The sequence below is a fragment of the Mustela nigripes genome, chromosome 15 (genome assembly GCF_022355385.1).
Source record: "Mustela nigripes isolate SB6536 chromosome 15, MUSNIG.SB6536, whole genome shotgun sequence".
Classification (NCBI taxonomy): Eukaryota; Metazoa; Chordata; class Mammalia; order Carnivora; family Mustelidae; genus Mustela; species Mustela nigripes.
In genome coordinates this window covers 26799175-26821561 of record NC_081571.1, presented here as the reverse complement: position 1 = coordinate 26821561, position 22387 = coordinate 26799175, and the positions used below count along the sequence as shown (strand labels likewise).

The 22387-nt window shown below is 37.9% G+C and overlaps 1 pseudogene; it reads right to left on the bottom strand.

Moving 5' to 3' along the window:
* Nucleotides 1–1434: 1434 nt before the first annotated feature.
* On the bottom strand, nucleotides 1435–7389 carry LOC132002644 (small ribosomal subunit protein uS9m-like; annotated as a pseudogene).
* Nucleotides 7390–22387: the final 14998 nt, after the last annotated feature.

The window sequence follows — 22387 nt, the reverse complement described above, 5'->3', positions numbered from 1 at the left end:
TTAATATGTGTAATTTGCCCATTTTTCTGATAATTAGCAGTGTCTTGGACAGCATTCAAACTGGTTTTATTGGTCTCCCAGAGTCTTCTGTCCATTCATTATCACTTGACTCTCCTCTGATTTTACCTGTATCTCATTCTCTCTATATTTATTTATTTATATTATGTTATGTTATGTTATTCCCCATACAGTACTTCATTAGTTTTTGGTGTTGTGTTCCATGATTCATTGATGCATATAATACCCAGTGCTTCTTGCAGTTCATGTCCTCCTTAACACCCATCACTGGGCTAGGGGTTGAAACTTAGGGTTTCAGAGGGGAAAGTTGTGGGGGGATGGGTTATTTTAAATGTCCTCTTAGGTAACAGGGTGATGGGTAATAAGGAGGGCACATGTTGTGATGAACACTTTGTGTCATACACAACTAATGAATCACTGAAAACTACATCAAACACTAATGATGTACTACACAGTGGCTAAGTGAACATAATAAAAAAAATAATAAAATATCCTATTGGTAGTTCAGTATCTTTGAAAGGAAAGTTTTCTGACTATAAGCTTCACTTTTCTTCTTGTTTCATCTTTCTTTCTTTCCTCTCTCATCAACTAATAATTCTCATACTTTTCTTAGGAAGACTTGAATTAAAAACAAGGATTCTTTATCAGAAAAGATGCTATTAATTCTATTTGAAAAATATGCATTGTATTTCTTAACTAGGGGATTGCCCAGCCAGCATTCTGTGAAAAGATTTACCACACACACTTAGTGATTTTGTCTTTTACTAATGTGAATTGTGAATAAGAGGCCTGTTTACCTGAAAATCAATATGTGAAGTGCCTAGATCTTGACATTCCTCATATTCTCCTAGAATAAAAATTAATATTTAAAGATGGTAGTTTATTACTAGATTGTCATTAGCTTTGAAGTTGAAACTTTGTCTTTTGTCTGTCAGAGTGGAGAAGTTCTGTGTGGGGTGCAGCTTTTGTAAAGTTGGTATTTTTTTGAGGGTTATTTGCCAAAAATTACTCACAGAGGATCTTGAAACCCAGAGAAGAGCTAACTGGGGGTTGCTATTGAATCCTGTTACTATAGGGTATTGAAAAGAAAAACCAACAGTTCTATATATAATTCTGATCCTGTTGTGCATTTACCTGTTAACCCCACAAAATGCCTATGTACATTTACAGGCATCTTTAGAAAGAATGAAATATCTTTAAAGCATAACAACTGTTATGGGTTGAATTGTGTCTCTCTAAAAAAAGATACTTTGAAGTCCTAACCTCCAATATTTCAGAATGTGACTTTACTAGCATATAGTGTCATTGTAAGTATCATTAATTAGAATGAGTCTTCAGTACAGTGAGCCCCTCATCCAAAATGGCTGGTGTCCTTATAAGAAAATTGCTGGGGTGCCTGGGTGAAATCCTCTCCCAACTCAAATGCCTGATAGTGTTGCCCTCATACCGGCCAGCAAATATTTATTGTATGTCTGCCGCATGCCAGGCACATATACACGGCGTTTCCTCTCCTTGCCTGTGAAAGAACACTTAGCGCTTCTTCCAGGTAAACTTTCTGCGGGCTCCCTCTTGGCCTGGCTTCTTCCGTTCTCGGACACGTGGATCGGCAGTCAGCAGTCCAGCTTGCCTCATCCACTCGACCTCTTCCTCGGTGACAAAACTGCACAAGGCTCTGGCCACCGCCAGACGTATGGCTCCAGCCTCGGATGACCGCCCACCGCCCGGGACCGTGCAGGTCGTGTCGTGTTTTCCAAGTCGGTCGAGGAAGTGGAAGGGGAACATCAACTGTTCTCTGTCTTGTGTCACTGGAAAGTAAAGCAGGTAATCAATTCCATTTACTTTTATTCTTCCCACTTCCATGCTCATAAACAACTGCTTCTGCTTTTGCCTCAGTCAATTAAGTGTCCAACTCTTTTTTTTTTTTTAAAGATTTTATTTATTTATTTGACAGAGAGAGATTACAAGTAGGCAGAGAGAGAGAGGAGGAAACAGGCTCCCTGCTGAGCAGAGAGCCCGATGCGGGACTCGATCCCAGGACCCTGAGATCATGACCTGAGCCGAAGGCAGCGGCTTAACCCACTGAGCCACCCAGGCGCCCAAGTGTCCAACTCTTGATTTTGGTTCGGGTCATGATCTCAGGATCCTGAGATCAGTCCCATGCTGGGCTCTGCACTGAGCATGGATCCTGCTTAAGATTCTCCTTTTCCCTCTCTCTCTGCCCCTCCCCCTTGTCTGTGTGCTCTTTCCCCTTAAAAAAAAAAAAAAAAAAAAATGGAGACACACACACAGGGAAAATACCATATGAGGAAGGCAGAGAATAGAGTTAGGCAGCTCCAAACCAAGGAATACCAAATATTGCTAACAAACTATCAGAGGTGAAGAGGGATTCCTCTGCAGATTTCAGAGGGAGTATGGCTCTGCACCCAATAGGCAGTAACTCTGCATTTTCTGGAGCATAGTGATCTACTTTGTCTCTATGAATTGGCCTATTCCATACCTTCATATAAGTGGAATTATACAATATTTGTCTTTTTGTGTCTGGTGTATATATTTCACATAATACCTTCATGGAAAAGAAAAGAAAAGATATATAGGAAAAGTACAAGTTAAAATGTTACTGTGGAATACGTTGTATTAAACATCTAGTTGAAATGAGAAATAGGTGAAAAGAAAAAACAGAGAAGAAACATGAGAAATAATTAAAAAAAAAAGTTGTATCTGAGAAATACATAGGCTGTGAGGTAACACCTGGAGCTTGAAATACTATTTTCCCCTGGTGTTGGGGTTTTACAATTTTATGGGGACCATAGGGTTTTCATCCTCTTGTTCTTCCAGCTTGTCTTCTGGTGGAGGGGCCTGCTGCATTGTTTTTCAGGCAACCCTGCTTGGGCAGATTTGCCCTGCCCCTTGTCAGGGGGCTGGGCTCCATGGAAACCATTTTGGGGGGGCTTTTGTTATCTGGAGGCTTTTCAGACCTTTTGGGAGGGTCAGAGCAAAGGGAAATACAAGCACCCAGACCTCTGTCCCAGGGCAGAGTAGTCACAGTCTGCTCCTCTCTGAACACTCTAGAACACACAGTCTCCCTTTCTGTAACAAGCACCCCTGAAAACTGCAGCCTCCCATAGGTGTTGCCTGCCCCCAGCAACCCTGTCAGCAGTGGACTGAGGCCCCCGCTTATCTCTGTCCTCTGAGCTTCCAGAACTGTGAGCCCTCAGCTCTGGGGTCTTCACTCTGGGTCTTTCTCTCTTTCTTTCTTTCTTTCTTCCTTTCTTTCTTTCTTTCTTTCTTTCTTTCTTTCTTTCTTTCTTTCTTTTTCTTTTCTTTTTTTTTTTTTTTTTAAAGACTGACTGATTGGTTTGAGAGACAGAGAGGGGAGAACAGAGATAATCTTCCTGTGGACTCCTGGTTGAGCTCAAAGCTCAATCACTAACCCATGAGATCATGACCTAAGCCAAAACCAAAAGTCAGATGCTTAACTGACTACACCATTCAGACACCCCTCCTTGGGTTTCTTTTATATCTTTTGTGTTACTACTTAGCATGTTCAATCTTTCTTCTAGTTTCTTGGACATATCCAGTTAAGTTATAATTATGTTTTTCCCCCACTACAAATTGTGTCAGCTGTGTTATTTCTGGGTATGTTTGTATTGATTAATTTTTTCTCTCTCCCTTATGCATTGTATTTCCCTGATTCCCTACATACCTACTAATTTTTTTTAATTTAATGCCAGATAACATGAATTTTATCCTGTTGGGTTCTGGATATTTTTGTATTCCTATAAATGTTTCTGAACTTTAGGATGCAATTAAGTTACTTGAAAAAGTTGGGTTCTTTAAGGTGTTTCTTTTAGATTTTGTTAGCAAGATCAGAGCCTTGTTTCTTCTGAGGTTAATTTTTCCCCATGAGGCAATTTTCTTTTCAGTAGTATACCCAACATCCTCTGAATAATGAAGCTTTCCATTCTCACTGGCTAGAAAAGGAAATACTGCTGGTGCTCTGTAAGTTCCAATCAATCACTTTGAGAATTTTTTTCTTTTTCTTGCTTTAGATAGTTTCTTTACATACATGTAAATTCTCTAACAGATAATTGAGGTAGATCCTCTGCAGATCTCTGGAGTTCTCTCTCTTTGGAATTCTCTCTTCTCTGCTACTCTGCTCTTTAATTTAGACAATTCCTAAGACTCCCAGTTTCATCTTTCCACCTCATGGAGACCAACAAACTCTGTATGATTCTGCCTTCTCACACACAGTCTGAAAATTCCCTCCAGGAAGTAATCTGAAGTTGTGATAAGGCTCAAGTGCTCACCTTGTTTGTTTTCTGTCTCCCAGGAAGTCCCTTTTTCCAGTCCCTTTGACTGCCTGATGTATGATGTCTGATGTGAAAACTTAAAAAAACATACTTTTGTCCATTTTTGTTTGTTTGGGGTATAAGGGTAAATCAGTTCTCATTATTCCATTGTGTTTGGAAGGAAAGTCAGAAAACATTTTTGGTTTTGAAATATGAATTAATGTATTTTCTCTTGTATTTACTTTTGTCCCTTTTCCTCTTAACTTTTACTCCTCATTTAAAAAGTTGCTAGCCATAACAACTATAATATCCAAAAGGGTATGAGCAGATGCAAATGAGGGCTTGCTCAGAAGCCAAGCATGTGGACGGATGGTTAAAGGTCCAGGGATTGGTATTCTGGAAGTCTCAGAAGATGCCAGCATAAACAGATAATAGCAAGGACATGGTGTCCACTTTTCATGATACCACAGCTTCGTGAAAGCCCTAGAATTTAGATGTACACAGGGGGATAGAAAAATCTCTGAAGTTACGGGGATTCTATTTCCTCCAATATAATAGAATGCATTTAAATTTTATGGCTCTCTGCATATAAAGCATTGCACACCCTGAGATAAATGGAATATTAGAAATAAGAAACTAAAGAGGATAAGGGGGTTAGAAGAATGAAGATTTATAAATTCTTAGCCATATTTGAGTGATAATGACTTATAAAAGCTATGTACAGATATTAGGACAATAAATGTAAATTTAGGGTTGCACATGGGAATTCCCATGGGAATTAAAAAAAAAAGAGGTCCCTAGGAAATGAGTTTATACAGAAACTGATGAAAACAAAAATGGTGGGTGGAAGCAAGATTTGTCAGGAAGCAGAGAAAGAAATTTAAAGCCATTGGCAAACACAACAAGTTAGTGTTCACAGAATAGAGAGTTTCAAGAAGTGGGTTGTCAGCAATATTTTGGGTAGAAAGAACATGTCATGTTACGATGGAAAATTCACAGCACACATATGGACTCACCTCCCTTCTGGATCCTTAGCAGCCACAACTGAACTACAATGGTATTTTTTAAAATTGGGCCCAACAACATCTTCTCAATTCTTCCCAGTTTAGTTTTCCAAGTATGCAAGATGAAAACTCTGAGCCTATTGGATCTAAAGTTAGGGACTCTGACTTATTACTTGGCCTTGAAAGCACGATTTTTCTCTTTCCCGTAGTAAGAGAAATATTACTATGAGCCCCTTTGCCTGCTATTCAAGTATATTTATATGCCATTTCTATATTTAGCAACCCCCAAAATTGATTCATAATAGTGCCTTATATTTGTATAATATGTCACTATTTACAAATCATGGTTATACCTTACACAGAGTCTCAAAATAGAACTATATGATGGAATGAGCAAAAATTATTAAAACTATAAAATTTATAAATTTCAATTTATAAATTACAAAAATTATAGTCATAATTTGTGGCTGATATAACTGAGACTATCAGAGCTTAAATGACTTCTTCAACATCACATAGCCACTAAAGAGCAAGATCAAAGCAAAATGAATGAATGAATATCTCTAGCTTCAGGCAGTACTCATTTTCAGTTCAGGTTATTTTTCATCATTTTCCAGATGAAAGTTCTATTTTTCATACCTTGTTTTCCACTCTGAGCTCTTCAGCAAAGGAGAGGCTGAACTTTTCTGGTTACCTGTTAAGGAAGATTAAATTATTCAGTATCTACTTGTGACAAGCACTCAGTTAATCACTGTACCTTTGGTGTTTTATATCACTTAGTTTCTATAGTGGACCCTATGAGTATATTGTTTTATGCATGAGGAATTGGAATCTTGGGAAGTTTAAATATCTTACCCAGGATTTCACAGTTAATTAGTGGAGATATAATTCTAACCATGATAGTGTGACAAACTAATTTTATTAAATTTTTCCTGGGCCTCAACTTCCCTTGAACTGAAAATCTTCTGAAAGCTATTTATTCATTTAGTTCTTCTCAGATATTTATTTGTACCCTCCATACTCCCATGCCAGGAACCATAGAAGTTACAGAAATATAAAGATGGTTATCTCGGTATTCTGTAAGTTCGTGATCCACACACTGTCCTCTACCTGAAACCCAAACACCCAGATCACTATTGCTCACTGACTTGCAAAGTCATTAATCACTCTTAGAAAAGTCAGAGTGACTTTTGCAGTCTAGTAATTAATCCTGGGGCCTGTATGTTTGACTATAGTACTCTCAAATCAGAGCCTGGGTGAGTGGGTGGGATCATGATTGTACCTTTTCACAGCATTTCTTTGCTGACATGAAAAATGTCCTTATTTCACTGGTATAGATTTTTTTCCCTTGAGGTTAACATCTGAGCAGACGGACAGTGTGTGGGTGGTTATCATCACTATCTGCATTTGCCTTGTAAGGATCTTAGGAGTATCATCAGCTGTTCTATGTGATTTTTATAAAGCTCTATATCCTCAAGGGAAAGCATAACAGAAGGACAAAATCCTTTAGCTATAAAGGGGATAAAAGGGCATGGACCTGGGTTGGAGAAGAGAGCAAAGCGAATCGTGTGTTTATTATAGCTAGAGTTTGCTTTTGTGTACACTTAAGTACTGGAGAGACAAAAGAAATGAATACAAATTCAGAACATAAAACCCTGGAACTTTTGTTTATGTTTGGCTGGTGGGAACATTTTGTCATACTGGATATTCAAACTTTCTATTAAAGTTTCAGAAGAGCAAAGTAGACAAGATATTCCTAAGCTGCAAGTCCCAGAAAGCACATATATTTTTAGATTTCCTGATTTATTGTAAGAATTCTTGAGGTATCTGTGTCTGATTGAATATATAGATAATGCTTTCCCACCAAGCTTCTAGAAAAATGGATGCCCAAGGAAGACCTGATGTTTGCCCTGATGCTTTGCTTAGTTTTGTGAGCATCTTTACATGTACTCTGGGTAGGGTTGAATAGCATGAAACTGAGAAGCAGATCTTTGAGATACAATAGTCTGTCTTACCTTTTTCCTCCATAAATGTGAAAGGAAGTTAAGTGCTACAACCATCTCTTCTTGACAGTCCATCACTATAGCCTTTCAGGCCTCTCAAAGGCAAAGGGTCTGAGGGGATGAAACCTGCTTGCTTTGGTTTGTTTTATTTTAGGTTTGTTTTATTCTAGGCTCACTATGGGATGAAGGCTTTAGCTTATTGAGAAAGGCCTTCCTGTAATCCATCTTCACCTCTTTAGCTTGGTGGTTGGCATTTAAAAGACTTCAGAATATTGCGAGTGGGCTTCATTCTTTGGAGCACTGTTCCATTTAGCAAGAAAATCTTCAGAATCATCCACATTAGAACTGAACCACTGTGTAGTCCTTAGGATTACATCAATTTTGTAGGGCTTTTGCAGGCCTGGTAGAACTGTTTTGATTTTGAATCTGTTCTTATAGGTCTGAGGACTTATATCTGTGCAAAGAATTGTTTTTGACCTCGATAGGAGTGTTTATGGAAGATTAAATAATTCTATGAGAAACTCAAACAAGAATACATTATCATTCTAATTAAATTTAAATGTGGTTTATTAAAGAAATATCCAGTATCCAATAGCTACCTACATAATGCAAGAGTATGATTTAATAAACAGAAAGAGAACATTGATAAATGATCAAAACTTCTTTTAGTTCATACATATTATTAAGAATATTGAAGGTTATTGGTGTATTTGGTAGACTGTATTTCAATTTGCTATGATCTATTTTGTGAAAATCAATTGATAAGTAGTACTTGTCATTCTCAGCCAAACCATGGCTCCTGTGTCAAGGACTCTATCTTAATTATAATGAAAACATCAGCAATAGCAAAACAATAATAATTACTGTGACTTTGGAGGACTTTCTGTGTCAAATGCTGAACAAAGTGTTTTTGCCGTGTCATTTATCTTCTCAGTAACCCTAAGAGATAGGTACTGTTATAATTTCATGAGTGCGGCCACTGAGGATTAGTGATGCTACATAACCTGTCCAGGGTCACAGAGTTAGAAGTTAGGAGTGGTGAAGTTCAAACCCAGGCCACCTGGCTCAGGGCCTTTGCACTATGACTTCATACCACCTGTTTATATGCCAGTTTTTTGCCTGTGTGTTCCTCCCCCTCTCACTTCTCTCTCACTTCTGGTACTTACCACAGTGCTCTGATCGAGGCTTTAAACTCATTTAATTGGATGGAAAGAAAAGGTAATATATTAAATTTAGCTGTGGATATCCAATAATCTTCTTACATGACCTAATGTATATAATGGACTCACTTACCAATAAAAAAGATGGACTAGAACAAGATCCTTATTATTTGTCTTTCCTTCTTAGGAAGAGCCTATGTTCATCATGAGCCATTATCTTTGGTGGTTTTATCCCTTTCAGCTGTCAGATGAAAGATTTTACTCAGTATTTAGCCTTCCTGGTGATGATCCAGTATTGTCTCAGTCATGATACTCAAGCACATAACCCAGATATTTGATTGGATTTAATGCACTAATCTGAGTAGATTTGCTGAATGAAGTGTACCATCCTTTCCTTTCAGAAAAACATGATAAATGAACCTCTCAAAACTACAAATAATCTTACCAGACTAATTAGTTTCATGTGTTCTTTCATTCATTGCTCTCTCAAGCGCTCCTGACTTCTTCGTCTTCTTTTTATTTTTTTTTTTAACATTTTATGTATTTATTTGACAGACAGAGATCACAAGTAGGCAGAGAGGCAGGCAGAGAGAGAGGGGGAAGCAGGCTTCTGCTGAGCAGAGAGCCAGATGAAGGGCTTGATCCCAGGACCCTGGGATCATGACCTGAGCCGGAGGCAAGAGGCTTAAACCCACTGAGCCACCCAGGCACCCCTCTCCTCCTTTCTTTTAAGAATCATTTTTGAAAGCTTGACATAATTTCACATATAGTGAGGGTGACCAGTAGGTAACTGCATATTTATAAGCCTAAATACTGATGCCTGAACACAGGCAGGAGGAAGTTTCTCAGAAGTGGTAGTTCCAATGCTGAAATTCAGTCCAGACAGGAGGGAAGGTCAGTTCCTCAACAGCCTGGCCCAGTGGTCCCCATTTCATATTTTCCAGGGATTCCCTGGAAGAAGGAGGCACACGATTTGTGATATTGGACTGGATGTTCCTTCTCCCTCCTAAACACACATACAAGAGGAGAAAAGAGATATAGAACACAAGTATAGGTAAGCAATTTGGACCCTGCTGAATGAAAGTAATATTTTTAAAGAAATTATTTCTTTCTAAAGTTATAAAGCCATCTTACACATTCAGCTCCTTTCTATAACCAAAGCTGGAACCATGTTGTAGGGCATCTAAAGCAGAATGTTTTTGGAATTTTAAATTTGCTGTATTTCACCCTACAGCTATCATAGAAAGAACTCTCACAAGAGGAAAAGAAAGGCCAAGTATTGTAGCGACCTTCTCTTTTGCTGTGTGACACTGAGTCACTAAGAGTGCCTCCCAGGGTGCTGATGAGTCACTGCTGATGCTCTTCTGGGTGATCCAGGCAGGAGCATAGGCTGAAACCTCTGTTAAGGACAGATGCTCTCTATTCCAGAAGCAAAACTAGATCTCTGGAGGCTTGCTATGTAAGGGTGGCACAGAGCTCCCAGAAAACATAATAATTGCTGTGATTATGATTACGAGTGTCTTTTAATTGCTTCTGCATCATGCCAAGTATCTTGGGAAGGAAAAAGTGGGGCCTTATGAATAAATGATCACTTAAAATATTTAAATAGATGATTATAATATACAACTTTTGAATACTTTGCTTTACATTACCCTTGAAGCTATGAACTTCCTGCAAAATACAGAAAATTCATGCTCCATGGCTGACGCAGTTTAGATGTCTGGTAGCTTGAAATACATACATACGTACCTCTGTTTAGAAAAATGTGTATCAGTAGCAGGTAAATTAGGAAGTATTTAATTACAAAATATGGAGATTTATGATGTTTATTTCAGGGATGGGTTGGAATATATTTTAAAAACTGGTTTACTTTGGTTGAGAAAGAGGCATTTTCTAAGTTACAAAATGTCCCTTTTACATAGTAAAATCCAAGACTAGTGCAGCACAGTGGAAGAGTTTTCCTATATACCGTAGTTTAGAAGATCAAAGGACATGATCCACCAAACAGAAAAAAGTAGAAAGCTATTCTCCTTGGGGAAAAGAATTTAAAGAAGTTTCACAGAATGGAAAGCTGTTACCTGAGTCCTTGAAAACAGACCTGCACCCCCCATTTCTTGAGCCTCAGGCCATCACACTCCAGTAGGGTCCCAGCAGGTTGAGAGGGAACGAAAGAACATGCCAGCCCTTGGTCTGTTTCTGGGATCAGCATGGTGCAGAAGTAATAAAAAAATAAAAATAAAAATAAAAAAAGGACTCTGGGAAGAGGGAATTTTCTCAACAGATGGACCTGAAATAGCCCACAACCTCCCACAGATTATGGAGCATGCCAGGACCCCAGGAGTTGTTAAAATCGATGTTGGAAGCCAGAAGAGGCCCAAGGTCAGAATGAAAAGGTTGTAAGTCAGAGGTTGGCAAATTGTGGCCAATGGGTCATATCCTACCAGTATTCATTTTTACGGCCCTAAGGTCTGAATGGTGTTTACAATTTCAAAAAGAAGAGAATAATGATGAAGAGAAGGAGGGAGAAAGAGAAGGCAAAGAAAAGAGAGGGGAAAGAAGAAGACTGATCATCATCACCACTACACCACAAGAAGAGCAAGAAAAAGGAAGAAAAATATACAACAGAGACTGTATGTGGCCCACAGAGCCTAAAATACTCTTTCACTACAGGGCCAGAAAATGTTGGCCAGCCTCTGAATGTAGGGTCTTTGTAATGAAGGCAGAGCTCAGTTGTTGCCAATGTTAGCATCCAGAGCCAGTAGAATGCCAAAGTAGTCCAAGCTGGAGTAGAAATATCCTGATGGATGCCCACATAGGCACCAGAGCAAACTTGACAACACCACCATGGGAACTAGGAGAGCAGGGAGAAAAACTATGCCTTGGAGGTAACTCCTTGTAAATGCATAAGAGTAAGTAAGGTTCATCTTGAACCCATTTATGGGTCTCAGGAGGGAGAAGAGAGATGTAAGCTCTATTGAGAGAGGAGAAATAGCTATATTGAGAATTTGAACTTTGAATCAAGTATTACATGAGGCTGAGTTAACCTGAAAATGGTGGCCTTAGTTTAAGACTTCTTAATGTAGGCATTTTACCTTGTTTTCTGGGATATTAGAATAGAACTCCAAGGCAAAATAAGAATAGTCATTGGAAGAAAAGATTATTTTTTATTTGTATACATTTATGCTAGTTACATGTTGATCCCAGTTGCATTAAATGTATAAAAGAATTTTCTGCTTACGGAGTGGTTGTGCTGTATTTAACTAACTTGAAATCTCAGTGGCTTGTCACAACCAACTGTTTATGTCTCACGCATTACTTGTTACTGGTTGGTGAGCAGAGGGCTCTGCTGCTCATGGCCTTTCAGAGACCAAGGCTAATGGAGGCCATGGCATCTTGTAGCTGTGCTAAATGTAGTCTCTGAGGTCACTACAGAGGGGAAGAAGGGGATGAAGGGGGAATATCAGCTCTAATTGTCTTAACCTGGAAGTAAATACATTGTTTCTGTTCACAGCCCATGGGAAAGAATGAGTAATATGATAGCCACTTAACGGCGAATCTTGGAAATGTGGCAGAGGGAAAGGAATAGCTAATTCCAATCATCCTTTTCAAAAATTATCATAGAGTTTTAAAAGTGTACATGCTTTAGAAAGTGTGGTAAGGTTTTACAGAGACAAAGGCTGATAATTTTAAACCAGTTTTAAGACAAAATAATGCATAATGCAAAATAATAAGCATAAATAATAAAAGGTTTAGACAAATTAAAATAATGAAAAATGGAAAAAAGTAAACTTAGGGAAAACACAATTTGATTTCCCAAGATATATTTTATTTTTTTAGAGTCAAAATACACATGTAAATACATTTTTCCTTTTTAAAAATTCCAGTTAATATAGTGCTATATTAGTTTCAGTTGTACGATATAATGATTGAAAAATTCCATATATCACCTCGTGCTCATCTCGACAAGTGCACTCCTTCATTTCCCATCACCCATTTAACCCATCCCCCTCCCTCTCCCCTCTGGTAACCATTAGTTTGTTCTCTATAGTTAAGAGATTTATTTTGTGGTTTGTCTCTCTCTCTCTCTTTCTCCCATTTACTCATTTGTTTTATTTCTTAAATTCTTCATGTAAGTGACATCGTATGGTATTTGTCTTTCTTTCACTTATTTTGCTTAGCATGTTACTCTAGTTGCATTCATGTCCTGGCAAATGGTAAGGTTTTATACTTTTTTTGTGGCTGAATAATATTCCATTTTGTGTGTGTGTGTATGCATATATTTATATATATATGTATGTAAACATAGGAAAATAGATACACATATAAATATATACATATACAATATACATACATAATATGCATATGCATACATACATATATACATATGCATATATATTTATATATACACACATACACACAGACACCACATCTACTTCCATAATTTGACTGTTATAAATAATGCTGCTATAAACATAGGGAGATTCATGTACCTTTGAATTAGTATTTTTATTCTTTGGTTATATACTCAGTAGTGCTATTGCTGGAATTTAGGGTAGTTCTATTTTTAACTTTTTTTTGAGGAATGTTCAGACTGATTTCCAGAGTGGCTTCACCAGTTTATATTCCCGCCAACAGTTCAAGAGCGTTCCTCTTTCTCTACATCCTCATCAACACCTCTTGTTTCTTGTGTTATTGATTTTGACCATTCTGATCAATGTGAAGTCATACTTCATTGTGGTTTTGATTTGCATTTCCCTGATTGTGAGTGGTGATGAGCATCTTTTCATGTATCTGTTGGCCATCTGGATGTTGTCTTTGGAGAAATAGCTGTTCATGTCTTCTGCCCATTTTTTAATTAGATTATTTGTTTTTAGGTTATTGAGTTTTATAAGTTCTTTATATATTTTGGACACTAAACTTTTATTGGCTTTGTCATTTCGCATCTTCTTCCATTTGGTGGGCTCTCTTTTAGTTTTATTGATCATTTCCTTTGCTGTGGAGAACTTTTTATTTTGATATAGTCCCAATAGTTTATTTTTGCTTTATGTTTTCTAGATAGGCCTCAGGAGACCTATCTAGAAAAATTGTAACAGCCAATGTCAGAGAAATTACTGCCTATTTTCTCTTCTATGATTTTTATGATTTCAGGTCTTAACATTTAGATCTTTATCCATTTTTAAGTTTATTTTTGTGTATATTATAAGAAAGTGATCCAGTTTTATTCTTTTGCATAGCTGTCCAGTTTTCCCAATACCATTTGTTGAAGAGACTTTCTTTTTCCCGTTGCATGTTCTTGCCTCCTTTGTTGAAGATTGGCCATATAATTGTGACCATATAATTGTCTATGCCTCCATGTTCATGATGGCATTATTTACATAGCCAAGGCATGGAAACAACCTGAGTCCATCAATTGATGAATGGATAAAAAAGTTGTGATACCATAAGTATATAGCCTTATGATAAGTGAAGTAAGAAAAATACTGTATGATCTCATTTATACATGGAATCTAAGAATAAACAGAAACCCCAAAACAAAAAAACCAAACTTACGGAAAAGGAGATCAGACATGTCTTTACCAGAAATGAAGGGTGAGGGAGGGGGGATTTGAGGAAGGCGATCAAAAGGTACAAATTTCCAGTTATACGTATTAGGAATATAATATGCAACATGATAGCTAGAGTTAACACTGCTATGTGAATTTTAGGAAAGTTGTTAAGAGTGTAGATTCTAAGAGTTCTCAGCACAAGGAGAATTTTTTTTTCTTTATCTTTATATGAGATTATAGACATTAGCTGAACCTGTTACAATCATGATTTGGTAACATGTACAAACCTAATCATCATTAAACTTATAAAGTTGTGTAAATTATTTCTCAATAAAACTAGAAAAAAATTTTAAGGTAAAAAAAGGCTATCTACTGTTTCCTTCAATTATATGGCATTCTTTTTTTTTTTTAAGATTTTATTTATTTATTTGACAGAGATCACAAGTAGGCAGAGAGGCAGGCAGAGAGAGAGGAGGAAGCAGGCACCCTGCTGAGCAGAGAGCCCGATGCGGGGCTCGATCCCAGGACCCTGGGATCATGACCTGAGCCAAAGGCAAAGGCTTTAACCCACTGAGCCACCCAGGCACCCCAATTATATGTCATGCTTAAAAAAGGTTGAACTAGGAATTGAGAACACATCAGTGGTCTTCAGAGATTGGGGCAGGATGAAAGAATTTGGGGAGTAATGAAGCTGTTTTGTATCATGGTTATATTATGGCTACTGAATTCTATGCAGTTGAGTCACAACCCATAGAACTATACACCATAAAGTGGAATTTTAATGTATATAAATTTTGAAAATTTTAAACACTAAAAAATAATATAAATAGTATTGTCTATGAAGTAAGAAAAAATGGCACTGAGTATCATTCCCTCCTTGAAAAATAAATGAAGGACAGCTAATTGTGAAAATTTAAGGTGAAATTTAAGAAGTTTTTCAAACAAAATCTCAGGGAATTCACTGCTTCCATACCCACCCTATAAAGACTTTGACTGCTTTAGGCTGAAGCATAATGAGCCCAGGTGAAAGTACAAAACTGGAGGAAAAACTGAAGAACACTGGAAAGAGTAAATATGTAGGAAAATAGAAAAAAAAATTGTTATTTAAAGCAAAAATAACAGCAATGTATCATGGAGCTTATGGCATTTTAAAATGGAAGTCCTAGCACAAAGTGTTGAAAGACTATATGGAATTAAACCATTTAAGGTATTGGAATGTTTAGGAAGAAGTAAAGGAACTTGTGGTAGACTAAAGTAATGGATTTATAATCATAGCAGAAGAAGACAGAAGACCTAATGGGAAAGTTAAGTGATAAAGTGCAATAAAATAAAATTTCATGATTGTCCAAGCAGACAATAAACATCTGAAATGGTGCTCAGTATCATCATTCTTCAGGGGAATATTTAAAACCAAAGGGAGATATTAATATATACTTACCTGTTAGAACCTACCTATAGTTATGAAATAAACCACCCCCAAATTTAATGACTGAACAGTAACAATAATATTTTTTCTCAGTTCTTCATCTGGACTAGACTCCATTGGGCAATTCTGTTCCATGTTGCTTTTACTGAGATTGGAATTTCCAATGTGGCTTTTCACTCACAGGTCTGACACTTCAGTGGAGATGGTTGGAGCAGCTAGGACCCAGCTGAGCAGTCCATCCTAATGTTTCTGCTTCCCTTCCACCTCTCCATGCAGTCTCTCTAGCAGCATAGCCAAACATCTTTATATGGTGGATCAGGTCTCTCAGAGTGAGTGTCCCAAAAGAACAAGCCCCAGTGGGCAAGTCTTTATCAAATCTTAGTTTATGTCATGCTTGTTAAGATCCCATTGGCTGAAGTGAATCACATAGCCAAGACCATAATCAGTATGGAAGGAGATGGCACAAGGGAATGAATTTTGGTAATAGTAGACTATCACATGGCAAGAATGACTGAAAAATTGACCTGCCAAATGTTGGTAAGGTAGCAAAGCAACTAAAACTTTTATAAATTGCTAGGAGTAGAAATTGGTACAACGATTTCAGAAAATGTTGGTGGTGTCCGTTAAAACATATCTGCTATGAGCTAGCATTTCTTCTAACAAGAAAATTGAGTAATTATTTTCACAAAAAGACTCATATGACATTTTTGTTACCTTTATTCATGAAAGTCAAAAATTAGGAACAAATGTCCATGAACAGGATAATGGATTAATACATTATAGAATAGTAATGAAACGGAATAACATACAATAATGAACAAAACCTTATTATAGGTAACAGCCTAGATCATTCTCAGAGACATTATGTTCCATAAAACAAAACAGAAATGAATACATATTATATGATTCAATTTAAAAGATGACCAACTGTGCTAGATTTAGCACTAGAAGGTCCACATCTGGGGCATTCCTCAGTTCCAGGCAAATTAGGATGGCTAGTCATGCTACATTTGTATGAAGTTTAAGGACAAATGTAATTTATCCATGTTTATAGAAGTCAAGGTAGAGGTCACTTCTGGGTTGCATATTGGATGGAAAAAGGCAAGAAGGAACTTTCTACAGTGTGTTAACTTTTTCTATCCTCAGTTACATGGTGATTGCATGGGCATAAATACATGTAACATTTCATTGCTACAAGATTAGTGTAGTTTATGTACATTACTATTTGAATGTATACTCAGTATGTAAAGATAAAAAAATAATTTCTACTACTCACTGATTGTGTGATCTTAGCAATTTCTTAAAAGTTTGAGCTTATCTTTCTCACATATAAAGTGAAGATAGGAGGATCTGCCATAGTGGTTGTGACGTTAAATCAAATGATATTTATAAAGTGCCTGGCAGATGGTAGTCATTCAAATAGTGGGTCACATCTCTGCACATCTGAGTCCTTCCCAAGGGAAGACTTTCTGTTTCTAGAATTTAACTTCAAATAACTTTCCATGCTTGAGTCATACATTAGCTTGTGACAAGTTATTTTCTTGAACAACTTTTCCTCTTGGCAATCACCACCTGTGATGAAAACACAGAACAGGAAGCTACATCCCAGCAGCTAAGAATAATAGCAAGCAGTCTTTTTAACTGTTTGGCTTGAGGAAAGGATAAAAAGTTATTGAGTCATGAGAATGGTTCACCACATCACAATGTATTTCCTACTGTTTTCTCAGGAGTCCTGTGAGATATTCCCAGGATACTTGCTGAAGGATAGGCAATTGATGTGAGCTCTTGGCGACCATTCTCTTGCTGAAAAGTAATGTAGTGGTCTCCTTTTGGCAATGTAGGATTGCAAAAAGTCTCGTTTTCTTCTCATATGTCACTAATGGCTTCAGCACAGCTCTCAGAAAGAATGCTTGCTCGAAAGGAATGCTTATAATTCTGTGTTGAGCAGCACATCTATTTTTTTTTTCTGTACATTTTAATCAACAAACAGCACGCTTGTAAATACAGTGTGTCACATCACAATGCTTGCAGGTTCTGAAACTTGTGATCTCACTTTATTCACTTGCTTTTATGCCTTTAATGGAAAGAAATGTTCACCTTCCTCTTCAGTTGAATTCCTAAGCTACCAGAAGGTCTACAGACCTAACTAGGAATCCTTGTGACTTTCAGATGCAAATTGTCAGGGGGACGGGAATGCAGCATGTCCCTACCATCCTGTTCAGTGTAACATTCTATTTGATTCTTCCGTTGTCTCTTCATGTAATTTCTGGGAAAAGTTCACATTATAAGCAAAAATATGGAAACATGTTCTTTGTAGAGCTCTTCTGAGTAATAATTTGTGGAAATTAGAATTATTCAAAAGAGATGTGTAGTTAAGGAATATGTTCCCCTATGTTGGCTACGATGAAAACAATTCTAGTTCCCATGAAATAATGTGGACTTAAAACTTGGGTTTGACTTTACCTCCACTCTGTGCAAGTGTGGACAAGTCATCTAAATTCTCTGTATCTGAAAATGTGGAGTATTAATACCTGACCCTCAGATTGCTGTAAAGTATTTATAAAATCAGGCAATGAAAGGAGCACTGTTAAACTAGTTTTCTTAGTAAATGCTTCATTCATAGCAGATTCATGCTGTTCATTCTCACTCAAATGGTTCCTCAAAGCACAGGGGGTCCACGCTGAGAGCAGATAGTAAGGACAGGGGCTGGAATGATAATATCCTTTACTTCATCCACAGAAGCCAGCCAGAAGCATATATGCCTTCAGCTCATGGTAACATTTCCACCTCCCTTCTGTGGTTTGGCCTTGATCCAAGTGCTCTCCCCCTGGGAAAGGTGCTTCACAACAAATGCATGATAAGCCCTCCAGTGTTAAACAATTGTTGAATAATGAATGTTAAATAACAAAACCATTAATTGCCTCAAGGAATTAGCTGATTCTTGCTTGTTTCTGAGAAAATCAATATTTTCTAGCCAGGTTTCTGAAATGAGGGAACTGAGCTTTCAAGCACACTGAAGACTTTAAAGAGCTCTTTTTCTTTTTCTTTTCTTTTCCTTTTTCATTCTTCTGCCTTTGTATCCCTATGTTTCAGAAAGAAATTCTGCAGATTAGAGATATCAGCTCAGAGCAAGAATGGCTTGTACATTATGTTGAAATAAATTTCTAATTTATTTTATACAAAGACTAAGCTACAGGTTTTTTTAATAGTTTGAATTCCATTTGTAGCACCTAATCTATTGATTTGAAATGATATAAAAATTTAACTTTTTTGAAACTTGTTGCTTGAATTGAAAGCATACTGGGACATTTATAGCTTTTGTCAACTTGCTTTTTTAGAATGGCGACTAGCAGAATGATTTCAGTGTCATATAATTGCTTGGCTTTTTCCGTGTGGTCAGGGGAGAGGAGGGTTGTGAGCCAGGTGGGTAGTTGAGAACATCGAAGTAGACTTTGTGATGTGATTTCAGGGAGTCAGAATCACTGAGGAATCCCCTCCATATCCTCCATGATGCCTGATATTCTATAATTAAAACCTAGTTCCTTCACTTGAGACTTTGTTTCTTGATGAATAAATAAATACCCCAGGCCCCACCTGTGGACACCTTGGTTCTATCCTGGAGGCCTGGCCAGCAAGGGCTCCCTCCCAGGTGATTGTGAGTGTCATAGAGAGCATTCTAGGGTGCAGCTCCCCATATCACTTGGAACCCACAGTCAGCATGTCTCTGGAAGAAGGAATAATCTGCATTCTCCCAGCCCTGGCTCCTGAGCATCTTAGGGTTTTTTGTTTTGTATTGTTTGTTTGTTTGTTTGTTTTATTTTTTTGCTATCTACACAGACTCACTTTGTTTTCTTTTTAAAATTTTTAAATTAAATTCAATTAATTAGCATATAAAGTATTATTAGTTTTAGAGGCAGAATTCAGTGATTCATCAGTTGTCTATAACACCCAGTGCTCATTGCGTCCTGTGCCCTCCTTAATGCCCATAACCCTGTTACCCCATTCCCCTACCCTCCTGCTCTCCAGCAACCCTCCGTTTGTTTCCTCTCTCTCTCTTTTTTTTTTAAGATTTTATTTATCTATATGACAGAAAGAGATCACAAGCAGGCAGAGAGGCAGGCAGAGAGAGAGAGGAAGAGAAGCAGCCTTCCGCTGAGCAGAGAGCCCGGATGTGGGGCTCAATCCCAGGACCCTGGGATCATGACCTGAGTGAGCCTAAGGCAGAGGCTTTAACCAACTGAGCCACTCCGGTGCCCCAGGTGTCTCTTATGGTTTGTCGCCCTCTTTACTTGTAGCAAATCTTGTAAGGAACGTATAAAATATGTCCGGTATTGATACATTTAATAAAGACAAAGCAGGATTTTTAAAAAACAGTGCTAGGTTGTAGGGAGAGTATTGTATTTTATTTGGGGTATTCAGAGAAAAGATCATGATAAGATAATATTTGATCACAGACTAGAAGGAGGTGAGGGCAGTAGCCATGTGCATATTGGAGGAAGACTCTGAGACCAAGGAAGCAGCGAGTAAGGGCAAAGACCCTAAGATGAGAGCACTCATGTCATATTCAAGGAATAGTGTGGTATGTTAGAAGACAGAAGCTGGGGAAGGGGAGACCAGTTAGAAGCTCTACTACAGTGGCTCACTTCTGAGAGGACAGCCAGGGCACAGACAAGGGCAGTAGGGGTGAGGAGTGAGGGGTGGGGCAGACTGAAGAGGCTATGGTGATGCTTGGATTTAGGGAAAGAGAAAGATGAGTTAAGGCTTTGTATTCATGATTGATATACAGAAGGACTTCGGGTTGTAATAGATAAACCACAGTGTGAAAGAAAAGCGCAAATTAGGGAATATCAAGATAAATAAACCAATAAATTAGTGGGGGTTTTGTTGTTGTTGTTGTTTTGCATAACTTGAGTTTGTGCTACTGGAAGGATTTGGGTAGAGATATTCAGTACTTAGGGAGAATGTGTGCCTGAAATCAAGGAGGTAAGTGGTGCTAAAGATACTGATGTGAGAGTATTGGTAGCTGGTACCATGGATATGGACAGGTTGACTTAAGGAAAATGTGTAAAGGAATTAAGAAAAGGCAGCAAGGACAGAAATCTGGAGCACACAGCATTTTGAGAGGGTGAGACAGAACATTTTTGTGACTGGGTAGGGAAGTGACTCAGTTTGTGCAGATCTTCTTTGCTTCCAATTATTCATTTCCTCCTCACCCTTATCATGCCCCACACCAACCAGAGTGGATAAAGTAGGCTCCTTTGCTTAAGCCAATGGATTGTTAGTGTGAATAACAAATACCACATCTGAGCAAAAGCTTTAATTAATGTGCATGGAATGGCTCTTTCTTTTGTTTCTGTCCCCCACTAGGAAAACAACACAGACCAGATGGTAGCTAATCATCATGTGTTCTACCCTGCAACCCTTATGTACTGTGAACAAGAAATTAATATGTTTTATAAGCCATTGATTTTGGCAGTTGGTTGTTGGTGCAGCCAAAGCTGACCAATACTGTGAAATTAAGTGAGTTGTTGTGGGAGCAGAGATAATAAAATAGCATGAAAAAAGGTAGAGAGTCGTAGAGAATGGGAGTTGGAAGAAGGTATTGAATATGGTATGGTTCAATACATGAGTACTATAAGATGCTTGACATGTATCCAGGATCAGGGCTTCACTTGGCTAGATAATGAAGTTTGTTTCAGACACACACCTCTTGGTTATCCAATCCCTTCTTGTTATTTTTCTGTCCTCCTGTTTCCTGGTATTCCCCCCAAACAAAATGCTTTTCTTTGGTAAGCTGTCCTTTGTATTAGGGTCTCCTGGGGGTCCAAGAGACTTTGAGTGTAAAAGAAACTCAGATTCTTTGGGGCACCTGAGTGGTTCAGTGGGTTAAGCCTCTGCCTTCAGCTCAGGTCATGATCTCAGGGTCCTGGGATTGAGCACCTCATTGGGCTCCCTGCTCCCCCCCACCCCCCGCCACCTGCTTCTCTGCCTACTTGTGATCTCTCTCTCTCTCTCTCTTTGTCAAATAAAGAAATAAAATCTTAAAGAAAAAAAAAAAAAAAGATGTTCAGATTCTCTAAAAGACAGTGGGTAGATACTGGTGCCTACCCAGAAAGATGTTCTGCTCTTGGTAGAAGTCCTTATTACTTATTATTCCTTATTCTTTTGAGTTAATAGGGTCTTTTTTTCATATCTAAGATAGTACAAAATCTGAAGGGTCAACTAAGCTGTATACCTTTTGACTAATCACTTCTAATGAAATGAGTACTCAAATTCTTTAAGCGGGGCATGATAACATGAAGGTCAGTGCCTTGTAACTGTCTGCAGAGGACAGCAATTGTAAACTTAAGCTTTAGGGTTATATTTGGGCTAGCAAATTCCTAGATCTGTGAATGTGGATGTGTTATTTGACTCTCTACTGTACATATTTTTTAACAGTAAAAAAGAATAATATCTTTTGTGTAGTGTTTGATAGTAGTTAGATCAAAAATTACTTACAAAGCATTTAGCACAGTGGTTGGTATGTAGTTAGTGTTCAATAAGTGTTAGCTGTTATTATATTGATAGTGCTATTATTATTACTGCCCTGTTTCTTAAATTCTTCATATATGTAGTCGAAGTCCTAACTTATCTCTAGACTGGGATTTAACTATGTTTGGATAGGAACTAGCAAGGCTGCTATTAGGGATTAATTTGAATGAGGATTTTTAGGTGAAAGGAGAATGAGAGAGTACATTTCTGTAATGACAAATGTGTCAAGAAAGCTATCTTGGCATCTTCTTCCTGAGTGGTTCTTCCTGATGGCCTAGCCTGGCCAAGCCCAGCTGACTGAATTCCAAGACCTGAGGACTGACATTTATAGAGAGGTAGCTATACTCGAAATCAGCGTAGCTTCTCATGAGGCATTGTTCTTACAGGGGATTCTTCTGGATATGTGGGTG